At 40.5% G+C, this 12,818-nt stretch overlaps 1 pseudogene; it reads left to right on the top strand.

Moving 5' to 3' along the window:
- The first annotated feature begins 9,183 nt into the window (after positions 1-9,183).
- Positions 9,184-10,709, top strand: LOC120881537 (annotated as a pseudogene).
- Positions 10,710-12,818: the final 2,109 nt, after the last annotated feature.

Raw genomic sequence — 12,818 nt, 5'->3', positions numbered from 1 at the left:
AGGTGGTCTGGTATTCCCGTCTCTTTCAGAATTTTCCACAGTTTATTGTGGTCCACACAGTCAAAGGCTTTGGCATAGTCAATAAAGCAGAAATAGATGTGTTTCTGGAACTCTCTTGCTTTTTCCATGATCCAGCAGATGTTGGCAATTTGATCTCTGGTTCCTCTGCCTTTTCTAAAACCAGCTTGAACATCAGGGAGTTCACAGTTCACGTATTGCTGAAGCCTGGCTTGGAGAATTTTGAGCATTACTTTACTAGCATGTGAGATGAGTGCAATTGTGCGGTAGTTTGAGCATTCTTTGGCATTACCTTTCTTTGGGATTGGAATGAAAACTGACCTTTTCCAGTCCTGTGGCCACTGCTGAGTTTTCCAAACTTGCTGGCATATTGAGTGCAGCACTTTCACAGCATCATCTTTCAGGATTTGAAACAGCTCCACTGGAATTCCATCACCTCCACTAGCTTTCTTCATAGTGATGCTTTCTAAGGCCAACTTGACTTCACATTCCCAGATGTCTAGCTCTAGATTAGTGATCACATCATCATGATTATCTGGGTCATGAAGATCTTTTTTATACAGTTCTTCTGTGTATTCTTGCCACCTCTCTTAATATCTTCTGCTTCTGTTAGGTCCATACGATTTCTGTCCTTTATCGAGCCCATCTTTGCATGAAATATTCCCTTGGTATCTCTAATTTTCTTGAAGAGATCTCTAGTCTTTCCCATTCTGTTGTTTTCCATTTTTTTGTATTGATTGCTGAAGAAGGCTTTCTTATCTCTTCTTGCTCTTCTTTGGAACTCTGCATTCAGATGCTTATATCTTTCCTTTTCTCCTGTGCTTTTCACCTCTCTTCTTTTCACATCTATTTGTAAGGCCTCCCCAGACAGCCATTTTGCTTTTTTGCATTTCTTTTCCATGGGGATGGTCTTGATCCCTGTCTCCTGTACAATGTCACAAACTTCATTCCATAGATCATCAGGCAATCTATCTATCAGATCTAGACCCTTAAATCTATTTCTCACTTCCACTGTATAATCATAAGGGATTTTATTTAGGTCATACCTGAATGGTCTAGCAGTTTTCCCTACTTTCTTCAATTTAAGTCTGAATTTGGCAATAAGGAATTCATGATCTGAGCCACAGTCAGGTCCTGGTCTTGTTTTTGCTGACTGTAAAGAGCTTCTCCATCTTTGGCTGCAAAGAATATAATCAATCTGATTTCGGTGTTGACCATCTGGTGATGTCCATGTGTAGAGTCTTCTCTTGTGTTGTTGGAAGAGGGTGTTTGCTATGACCAGTGCATTTTCTTGGCAAAACTCTATTAGTCTTTATCCTGCTTCACTCCACATTCCAAGGCCAAATTTGCCTGTTACTCCAGGTGTTTCTTGACTTCCTACTTTTGCATTCCAGTCCCCTATAATGAAAAGGACATCTTTTTTGGGTGTTAGTTCTAAAAGATCTTGTAGGTCTTCATAAAACCATTCAACTTCAGTTTCTTCAGCCTTACTGGTTGGAGCATAGACATGGATTACTGTGATATTGAATGGTTTGCCTTGGAGACGAACAGAGATCATTCTGTCGTTTTTGAGATTGCATCCAAGTACTGCATTTCAGACTCTTTTGTTGACCATGATGGCTACTCCATTTCTTCTGAGGGATTCCTGCCCGCAGTAGTAGATGTAATGGTCATAGCACCCAGTAGTAGTAGCTAAAATATAGTGGGCACTTGCCAAGTGCCAGACACTGAACTAAACTCATTACATGTATAAACTTCTTTAATTCTTAACAAAAATTCAATGAACTGGGTACGGTTATACCCCCATTTTATAGACACCAAGACACGGACAACAAGGAGGTTAAATAACTTGCCCAGGCTTGCATGGCTAGTAAGCAATGTAATAATATTTGAGCCCAGGCAATGTGGCTCCAGCTTGTGCACAAGCTGGCATCAAGATAATGCTGTGAAATCCTGAAAGATAATGCTGTGAAAGTGTTGCACTCAATATGCCAGCAAATTTGGAAAACTCAGCAGTGGCCACAGGACTGGAAAATGTCAGTTTTCATTCCAATCCCAAAGAAAGGCAATGCCAAGGAATGCTCAAACTACCACAAAATTGCACTCATCTCACACGTTAGTAACGTAATGCTCAAAATTCTCCAAGCCAGGCTTCAGCAATACGTGAACCATGAACTTCCAGATGTTCAAGTTGGTTTTAGAAAAGGCAGAGGAACCAGAGATCAAATTGCCAACATCTGCTGGGTCATGGAAAAAGCAAGAAAGTTCCAGAAACACATCTATTTCTGTTTTATTGACTATGCCAAAGCCTTTGACTGTGTGGATCACAATAAACTGTGGAAAATTCTGAAAGAGATGGGAATCCCAGACCACCTAACCTGCCTCTTGAGAAACCTATATGCAGGTCAGGAAGCAACAGTTAGAACTGGACATGGAACAACAGACTGGTTCCAAACTGGGAAAGGAATATGCCAAAGATGTATATTGTCACCCTGCTTATTTAACTTCTATGCAGAGTACATCATGAGAAACACTGGGCTGGAAGAAGCACAAGCTGGAATCAAGATTGCTGGGAGAAATATCAATAACCTCAGATATGCAGATGACACCACCCTTATGGCAGAAAGTGAAGAGGAACTAAAAAGCCTCTTGATGAAAATGAAAGAGGAGAGCGAAAAAGTTGGCCTAAAGCTCAACATTCAGAAAACGAAGATCATGGCATCCGGTCCCATCACTTCATGGGAAATAGATGGGGAAACTGGAAACAGTGTCAGACTATTTTTCTGGGCTCCAAAATCACTGCAGGTGGTGATTGCAGCCATGAAATTAAAAGACACTTATTCCTTGGAAGGAAAGTTATGACCAACCTAGATAGCATATTAAAAAGCAGAGACATTACTTTGCCCACAAAGGTCCGTCTAGTCAAGGGTATGGTTTTTCCTGTGGTCATGTATGGATGTGAGTTGGATTGTGAAGAAAGCTGAGCTCCGAAGAATTGCTGCTTTTGAACTGTGTTGTTGGAGGAGACTCTTGAGAGTCCCTTGGACTGCAAGGAGATCCAACCATTCTATTCTAAAGGAGATCAGTCCTGGGTGTTCATTGGGAGGAATGATGCTAAAGCTGAAACTCCAATACTTTGGCCACTTCATGCGAAGAGTTGACTCATTGGAAAAGACTCTGATGCTGGGAGGGATTTGGGGCAGGAGGAGAAGGGGATGACAGAGGATGAGATGGCTGGATGGCATTACCGACTCAATGGACCTGAATTTGAGTAGACTCTGGGAGTTGGTGATGGATAGGGAGGCGTGGTGTGCTGCGATTCATGGGGTTGCAAAGAGTCAGACACGACTGAGCAACTGAATTGAACTGAATTGAGGTATCTTATGCTGTCATAAATACTTCACATTCTTTAATGTATATACCCTGACAAGTACCCCACGAGATAGATACAATTGTTACTTGTTTTACATCCATGAGAAAACTATAGTAAAGAAACTTATTCAAGATCATACAGCTAAAAGGCAGAAGACTACAGATTCAAATCTAGGCCTTTTGCCTCCACCATCCCTGTGTTTAATATCCATATTATAAAGTTCATGTGATGTTGACAGTTCACTCACATTGTTTTCTTTAGAAACAGAAATGGAATATGGAGAATGTCTACATACCCTTTCCAATTCCTTTTGTATGGAAAGTAGATGGGTAAAACCTTATCAGAATTGACTTTTCAATCCATGTGTGTAGAGGGGACAGTGAAGACAGTACGAAAGGGGACACAGAAAGTGTTAAAAATTCATATTGTGTATCTGCTCTGCCTAAGACCCTTTACTAGCACTGAGGTTACAGCATTAAACAAAAGTAATAAGATTCTCTGCCTTCAGGTAGTTTGCATTCAAATGGGGAAAGATGAATAATAAGCAGATGATCACAAGAGTATAGAGAAATACAGCCCAGTGAAGAGGAATAGAAAATGTCATGAAGAGAGTGGGAATGATATTTTAAAGAGGACTGTTAGGACAGGCTTTGCCAGGAGGGGAAATTTGATTAAAAAAATAAGTGGATAATATATCCACATAAATTTAACATAAATAATTTTTTTTAATTTGTACGTCAGTGTTCATAGCAGTATTATTTCTAATATTCAAAAAATTGAAACAAATCAAATGTTCATCAGTGGATGTGTGGTAAACAAAAGGTTGTATATCTATAGGATGAGATATTACTGAACCATGAAATGGAATGAATTCTGATACATGCTACAACATGAATCAACTTCAAAGACACTAGGCAAACACAAAAGGATACAGATTGTAAGTTCCATTTATAGGAAATGTACAGAATAGAAAATCCTTAGAGATAGAAAGTAGATTAGTGGTTGCTAGGAGTCTGAGGAAAGGAGTAAGGAATGACTGTTACTGTGTATGGGGTTTATTTATAGGGTGATGAAAATATTCTGAAGATAGATCATGGTGATAGTTGTTCAACCTTGTAAATAGACTGAAAACTAAACTGTACACTTTAAAATGGTGGACTACATGATGTGTATATTATATTAATTTAAAAGCCTCAAGACAGAGTCATATTTGGACAGAGTCTAAGCTAGTTTACCTTAGATTGATTGTTTCAACTCTAACCTTAACCAAACTGCCTCTGAAAGTGGAAGGAGGCAGGCAGCCTAGGGTGTTTCCCAAACCAGGGCCGTCTTCTGACACATAGGCAGAGTACTATGCAGATCAGTCCCAGATGGCCGAATCCCTGAGTTAAGATGTTATAAAGACCTCTCAGAACATCCCAGCTGTCCTTGAGCACAGCACACAAGTCTAGCACAGGGTTGAATGCATCACTGAATAGGGTCTAAGTAAGTAAGGAGAAGGAAATGGCAACCCACTTCCGTATTCTTGCCTGGAGAATCCCATGGATGGAGAAGCTTGGTGGGCTACAGTCCACGGGTCGCAAAGAGTCGGGCCGAGTGAGCGATTTCACTTTCACTTTCAAGTAAGTAAGTAAGTGTTTATCACTCAGTCATGCCGGATTCTTTGCAACCTCACTTGGACTGCAGCCCACCAGGCTCCTCTTACCATGAGATTTTCCAGGCAAGGATACTGGAGTGGGTTGCCATTTCCTTCTCCAGGGGATCTTCCCAACTCAGGGATCGAACCCGGATCTCCTGCACTGCAGGCATATTCTTTACTGACTGAGCTACAAGGGAAGCCCCCAAATAGGGCCTAGAACAGTTAAAAATATATATATATATAGTAGCAAAGCTGTTTCTCTGATAGTGAAATTCCTGAGGGCGATGCCTTGGTGTTTTCTTATTTGAGAACATATCCCAGGTTATAACTTATGTGGACTACTGCAGTTATGGACAGGAATGGACTGAAAACTCTACTGCTGTCCTAGGGATCTAGCTGAGCCCATGCCAAATACAAGTTGTCCGAGGTAAGAGATTAATGAAAACACTGTATTCACATATTTAATAAAACAAGAACTAGGAGGGACTTTAAAAATCACTTGCTGGCAAATAATTTAAATATTATTCTTCACAACATTTTGTGCATACCACATATAATCTTACCATTAGCAGTTATAATTGTGGATGCACTAATGTTGAATTATAGTTTTAGTACTTAAAGGTTAATGTTCCTGTCCCATCAACAGATGAATAGACAGTCAAATTGTCATATATACATCCAATGAAGTATTTTTACCCATAAAAAGGAATGAAGTAGTGATACTTATGAGACCAGGGATGAACCTCAAAAACATGATAGTAAGTCAAAGAAACCAGACACAAAATGACCACATATTATATGAATTCATTTGTACAAAATGACAGGAGTAAGCAGATCCACAGAGAGGCAAGGTAATGGTTGCCTGGGACTGAAGGAACTGGAGGAATGGAGAAGTGGCTGTTTAATGAGTTCAAACTAGCCTTTTGAGGTGACGAAAAGTTTCTCAAATTATAAAAGGATGATGATTGTACAGCTTGATGAATATACTAAAAAACACTGAATTTTACACTTTAACTTAGAGAATATTATGGTATGTAAATTGTGTCTCAAAAAGAATATATTTTAAAAGTTCTTTTATAAATTGATGAAAGAAGAGGAGAGCCATGCCAATAGCTGAGAAACGAGTTCAAGACCAAAGAAATAGCCAGGTCTAAGGCTTCAAGGCCAGTTTGAAGCCTAGCATGATTTAGGAACAGCAAATGGGCAGTGGAGATACAGTGAAGAGAGCAAAAGGACAAGAAATAGGAGATGAGATGACAAAAATAACAGGAGGCCTTGTGGAGGCTTATCAGCCATTGTATGGACTTTAACTTATACTCTGTTGAAATAGGAAGTCTTCAGAGATTTGAGCTGAAGAGAAACATGATCTTATTTGGGGTTTTTAACAAAATCTTTCTGGCTTTTGTATGGAGAAGAGAATGTAGGAGCAGAAGATGTTAAGCAGGGAGACCAGTTAGTAGGTTTTTACAGTAATCCAGGCCCCAAAGTGATGGTAGTTTTGACTAGAGTCTTAAGAGTGCAGGAGATAAGAAATGTTGAGATTTGCTGACACATTTTTAAATTGGAGAAGATAGGATTCCCTATAAGCTGGGAGTGGAGCGTAGGAAAAAGAATCAGTGATGTCTCCTACTTTTTTGGCCCAAGCAATAGGGTTATCTTTTATTGGTACAGGGAAGACCATGCTATGAGCAGTTTAGGGATAGAAGTTTCACACAATATACTTTAAGACACTAATTCATTATTAAGTAGAAATTTTGATCAGACAGTTGCATATATAGAGCATACCTACATAGAACATAGGCTGGTGTCTTTTCTGATTTCCCAATATCCAGGAAATATCAATGTTTGAATATTTTTATGTATTTTATTTTGTAGAGTGTTTTTTTATTTATTCATTTTGGCCTTGCCGTACAGCATGCGAGATCTTAGTTCCATGAACAGCATTGAACCTGGGTCCCCTACATTGGGAGCATGGAGTCTTAACCACTGACCACCAGGGAAGTCCTGATCTTTAAATATTTTAATATCTCTTCTGTTTGAGTCTTGAGCTCAAGGGAAAGGCCAGACTAGTAATATAATCTGGACTTCTTATTAGCATATATATGTTTTTTAAAGCCACCTTATTAGCATATATATGTTTTTTAAAGATATGGGTATGGCTTTCTCAAAACATTTCTTCTACTATGTGAGATACATAGATTGTGAGAGAGGAAATATATTCTCTGAGGGAGGCCTGCTTATTAGGAAAAGACAAAGGCCTACCTAACTTTGAGCTGACTGGTATAAGGGTAGCTTTTTTAAAAATGGTTTTTCCCATTGCCAAGAGGAAAATTCCCTCTCCCTTTCTCAGTATATTTCTGTGAAAAATCTATTATTTGTGAATCCTTCTCCTTTCCCTTTAATATCTCTGTACATCTGTTTATACAGCTAGCAAGGTAAGCCACTTGCTAGCTTTGCAACCCAGGAGTGTTTTTCTTAAGCATCTGGGAAGCATCTCTTTGAAATGTAAACATTAAGGAATATAGAGTGTGAATGTTTCCCTGTTACTGTAGGAATGCCTTTTCCTGAGCTGTAACCAAATGTTTGTCCTAGTGACAGGAGTTTTGTTTTTCCTTCAGACAAAGGCAATTAGCTAACAGAAATGGCTATCTCAATGCCAGATGAATTGGGGATGAACTGTGAAAAAGTGCATACGAACAGTGTTGTAGTATCCTCTTATGGAAAGACAAATTATGGTTAATCTTGAGAACATGTATGTAATGCATTGTAACTGCTTGATGATACATAGGGCGGAATCGCTTTCTGTCTTCACAATCTATTAGCAGGTTGCCTGTGATGTGCGTTTTAATCTGGTTCAGTGCTTGTAAAGTACTACAATGGTGTCCTTTCCTTTCTGTATCTTATGGAGGAGATTCTCTGCCTTGACAAGATGTTTTTAATTTGCACAGCACTGGTGAATGAGGGGGCAAATGCTTGTAAAGCTTCTGTGGGTGCCTTGTAGTGCTAAAGTGGAAAAAGAATTCCTATAAGACATAGCTCTCTCTATAATATATCATTTTATAGGTTGAGTTTCTGGACATGATAGGTAACCCAAGTTACCTGTCCACTTCCCCAAGATTCAAATGCACCCCCATTTTCAGATTGGACACGGTTCTTTGAAGTAAAAAAAAAAAATCTATGCATTTAAAATAGGAGGGCTATTAGCAACAACAGATTATGGGGAACCATTATACTAGGGATTGAGGATATAAGGATTAGCAAGATAAAATTGTTCTCATGGAATTTACAGCCCAGTGAAAAAGCTAGACAAACAAGCAATTAAAATACAGTGGGATTAAGTGGTAACAAGGAATCACAAATTATTCTGGTAAAACCAGAGCCATAGTTAGCACAGTCTTTGAGAGTCAAATGAGGTTGCCTGAAGGAAGGTGTCTTAGCTGAGACCTGAATAATGAGTAAAGTGAGCTTTAGAAAAAGTAAAGGTGAAGGGGTGAAGGGTGTGCCTGGCAAAGGGACTAGCATGTGCTAAATTATGGACAGATGAGAGGAAATAAGTGTGTGTGGAGCCATAAGCAGTTTAGTTTAATTAGAACATGGAGTATATCCACAGAAACATGGGGATGGTTAGTGAAAAAGTGTAAGACTTGTACTCACATGCCTTGCTATGCCATTTGAATTTAACTTTGCAGGCAACAGGAAGCCTGAAGACAAGGCAGTGGAGGTAATGATTATATCTGTGCTTTATTTAGAATGATTAATGATATTGTGATATGAAAAGTAGTTTGGAATGGGGAAAGACTTGGTATAGGGGGACTTGTTAGGAGAAGGTCCAGGTAAGAGATGAGGGTGGCTTCTGCTTAGGGATGTGACATATGGACGGATGGAGAGGAATGGTATGTTCCAGTGATGTTTAGGAGTTACAATTCATAAAACATTAGTGTTGATTAGATGTAGAAGATGAGGCAGAAGGAGAAATATGCTGTTCACTGGCGTATTTGCTCCCAAATCCCATGGTTGAAAATCTTGCTTTTAGAAATTTGGAGGGCAGTTTCTTCTGCCGGCCTGCTGCCTTGCTTCCATCTCCTTCATGCCCAAGCAGAGTCACAGGCTTCTGAGCTCCTCCTGCTCCCTGTTGCTGGCTTCCCTCCGTGGCATGAATCTGTTTGGAACAAGCTCGGGTTTTGGATCTGGCAGGACCAGCATGTTTGGCAACATAACCACTGATAAATCACAACCTTATGAAGTATATGAAGGGCTTCCCTGATGGCTCAGCTGGGAAAGAATCTGCCTGCAATGCAGGAGACCTGGGTTTGATCCCTGGGTTGGAAAGATCTCCTGCACAAGTGAACAGTTAACCCACTCCAGTAGTCTGGCCTGGAGAATTCCATGAACCGTATAGTCCATGAGGTCACAAAGGATCAGACGTGACTGAGAGACTTTCAAATTTCACTTTCACTTTATGAAGGATATTGAGGTAACATCCTCTCCTGATGATAGGATTGGTTGTCTTTTAGCCTACCAACCTTGCTGGGGAACTTTCTTCTGTAGGATCGTGGGCTAACAATGTTGATGTTTGCTGCTAGGAAGCTCAATGGAGAAGGAAATGGCAACCCAGTACTCTTGCCTAGAGAATCCTGTGGACAGAGGAGCCTGGTGGGCTGCTGTCCATGGGGTCGCACAGAGTCGGACATGACTGAAGCAACTTAGCATGCATGCATGCATTGGAGAAGGAAATGGCAACCCACTCTAGTATTCTTGCCTGGAGAATCCCAGGGACAGAGGAGCCTGGTTGCTGCCGTCTATGGGGTCGCACAGAGTTGGACACGACTGAAGTGACTTAGCAGCAGCAGCAGGAAGCTCAAGATAGTGGACAGACTATTGCAAAAGCCCAGCAGATACACACCTAGCCTGTGCTAGATGTCTGCTGGAGTGCTAGATGATGGGAGCAAAGTGTTTACAGCATCACATGATAAGACTGCCAAAACATGGGACCTCAACAGTAAGCAGGCAATAGACACATTGTGCAACAAAACCATACATTGGATCACAACACCAAACTACAGTTGTGTGATGACCTGGAACTAGGATAAGACTTTGAAGTTTGGGGATACACAATCATCAACTCCTATGATGATTATACAACTTCCGGAAAGGTGTCACTCTGATGACATGATGATCCTATGGCTGGGTGGCAGCTGCAGAGAGGGAACTGATTATCTATCAATTAGAGAATCAACCTTCTGAACTCAGGAGGATAGCATCTCCACTGAAGCATCAGCATCAACGTGTGGCTGTTTTTTAAAGACAAACAGAATAAACTGAACAGGTTGCCCTGGGAAACATTGAGGGGAGAATTGCTATTCATTACATCAACCCCCCAATTTCTGCCAAAGATAACATCACTTTTAAATGTCATTAATCTAACAGAACCAACATTTCAGCTCCTCAAGGTATCTACGTGGTAAATGGAATTGTGTTCCATCCTGTTCAAGGCACCCTTGCAACTATGGGATCTGATAGTAGATGCAGCTCTTGGGACAAAGATGCCAGAACAAACTAGAATTTTGGAGCAGTTGGATCAGCCAATATTGGCTTAACAGCTTCAATCACAATAGAAATGTATTTGTGTACACTTCCAGCTTACTACTAGGGGCTTCCCTAGTCACTCAAATGGTATAGAATCAGCCCAGAGTGAGGGAGGCCCAGGTTTGATCCCTGAGTTGGGAAGATCTCTGGAGAAGGGAATGGCTACCCACTCCAGTATTCTTGCCTGGAGAGTTCCATGGACAGAGGAGCCTGGTAGGATGCAGTCCAAGGGGCCCCTAAGAGTCACACATGGATTGAGCGACTAACAATTTAACTTTCTAGCTACGACTAGTCAAAGGTATGTGGAGTATCAGGAATCCTTCATCTTCAATGTTATCATCCCTGCATACTGTAGGTGTTCAATAGGTATTTATAAATTTGATGTTATTATTTAGTTTGGAAATATACAAGTGTAACCTTTACTCTGTTTTGATTAGTGTCAAGATATTCTGCCATTAACAATTTACACCCAGTTTAAAATAATTTTTTAAAAATTCATTTTGGCATGTCTCTTGAGTTATCCATATGTCTGTGAAACACAAATAACACCTGGCAATGGGATGAGTGCTTCGTTTTGCAGATGAACATGAGGTGTGATCTTCTGTTCAAATTCTCTTTCCCCTGAGAGACCAAAAGTAAATGCATCCCATTTCCCTTTCTGAGCAGTTTATCCTTTACCAACTCAAACCCAAACTGATTTAAATGCATCATGTTGGAGAGGGAAGGATGAATTTCCTGTCACCATCACAGATGCCTAAAGCCAGCCTAAAGCAGAATACATTATCAAGTAAACAAATATTTACCCAAAGTAGCTGTAACCAACATTCTGCTGATTTTTACAAATGTAGCAACTGAGGTAAGAGAAATTAGAAATTAGTAAGAATGTTAAATTGTAATCTAAAGGGAATCCTGGTAATTTAACATTGTTATTTAACATATTTGGCCACATAGAAAAAATTTCACTGTATCTAGTATGGGAGATGGAGTAAAGTGCATTCAGTTCAGTTCAGTCACTCAGTCGTGTCCGACTCTTTGCGACTCCATGAATCGCAGCACGCCAGGCCTCCCTGTTCATCACCATCTCCTGGAGTTCACTCAGACTCATGACCATCGAGTCCATGATGCCATACAGCCATCTCATCCACGGTCATCCCTTTCTCCTCCTGCCCGCAATCCCTCCCAGCATCAGAGTCTTTTCCAAGGAGTCAAATCTTCGCATGAGGTGGCCAAACTATTGGAGCTTCAGCTTTAGCATCATTCCTTCCAAAGAAATCCCAGGGTTGATCTCCTTCAGAATGGACTGGTTGGATCTCCTTGCAGTCCAAGGGACCCTCAAGAGTCTTCTCCAACACCACAGTTCAAAAGCATCAATTCTTCGGCGCTCAGCCTTCTTCACAGTCCAACTCTCACATCCACACATGAACACAGGAAAAACCATAGCCTTGACTAGACAGACCTTAGTCAGCAAAGTAATGTCTCTGCTTTTGAATATGCTATCTAGGTTGGTCATAACTTTTCTTCCAAGGAGTAAGCATCTTTTAATTTCATGGCTGCAGTTACCATCTGCAGTGATTTTGGAGCCCAAAAAAATAAAGTCTGACACTATTTCTACTGTTTCCCCATCTATTTCCTATGAAGTGATGGGACCGGATGCCATGATCTTCGTTTTCTGAATGTTGAGCTTTAAGCTAACTTTTTCACTCTCCTCTTTCACTTTCATCAAGAGGCTTTTTAGCTCCTCTTCACTTTCTGCCCTAAGGGTGGTGTCATCTGCATATCTGAGGTTATTGATATTTCTCCCAGCAATCTTGATTCCAGCTTGTGCTTCTTCCAGTCCAGCGTTTCTCATGATGTACTCTGCATAGAAGTTAAATAAGCAGGGTGACAATATACAGGCTTGACGTACTCCTTTTCCTCTTTGGAACCAGTCTGTTGTTCCATGTCCAGTTCTAACTGTTGCTTCCTGACCTGCATACAGATTTCTCAAGAGGTAGGTTAGGTGGTCTGGGATTCCCATCTCTTTCAGAATTTTCCACAGTTTATTGTGGTCCACACAGTCAAAGGCTTTGGCATAGTCAATAAAGCAGAAATAGATGTGTTTCTGGAACTCTCTTGCTTTTTCCATGATCCAGCAGATGTTGGCAATTTGATCTCTGGTTCCTCTGCCTTTTCTAAAACCAGCTTGAACATCAGGGAGTTCAC

The sequence above is a fragment of the Oryx dammah genome, unplaced genomic scaffold, assembly GCF_014754425.2.
Source record: "Oryx dammah isolate SB20612 unplaced genomic scaffold, SCBI_Odam_1.1 HiC_scaffold_23, whole genome shotgun sequence".
NCBI classification, from domain to species: domain Eukaryota; kingdom Metazoa; phylum Chordata; class Mammalia; order Artiodactyla; family Bovidae; genus Oryx; species Oryx dammah.
The sequence above is the reverse complement of the archived record's forward strand: the minus strand, read 5'-3'. Positions and strand labels throughout refer to the sequence as shown.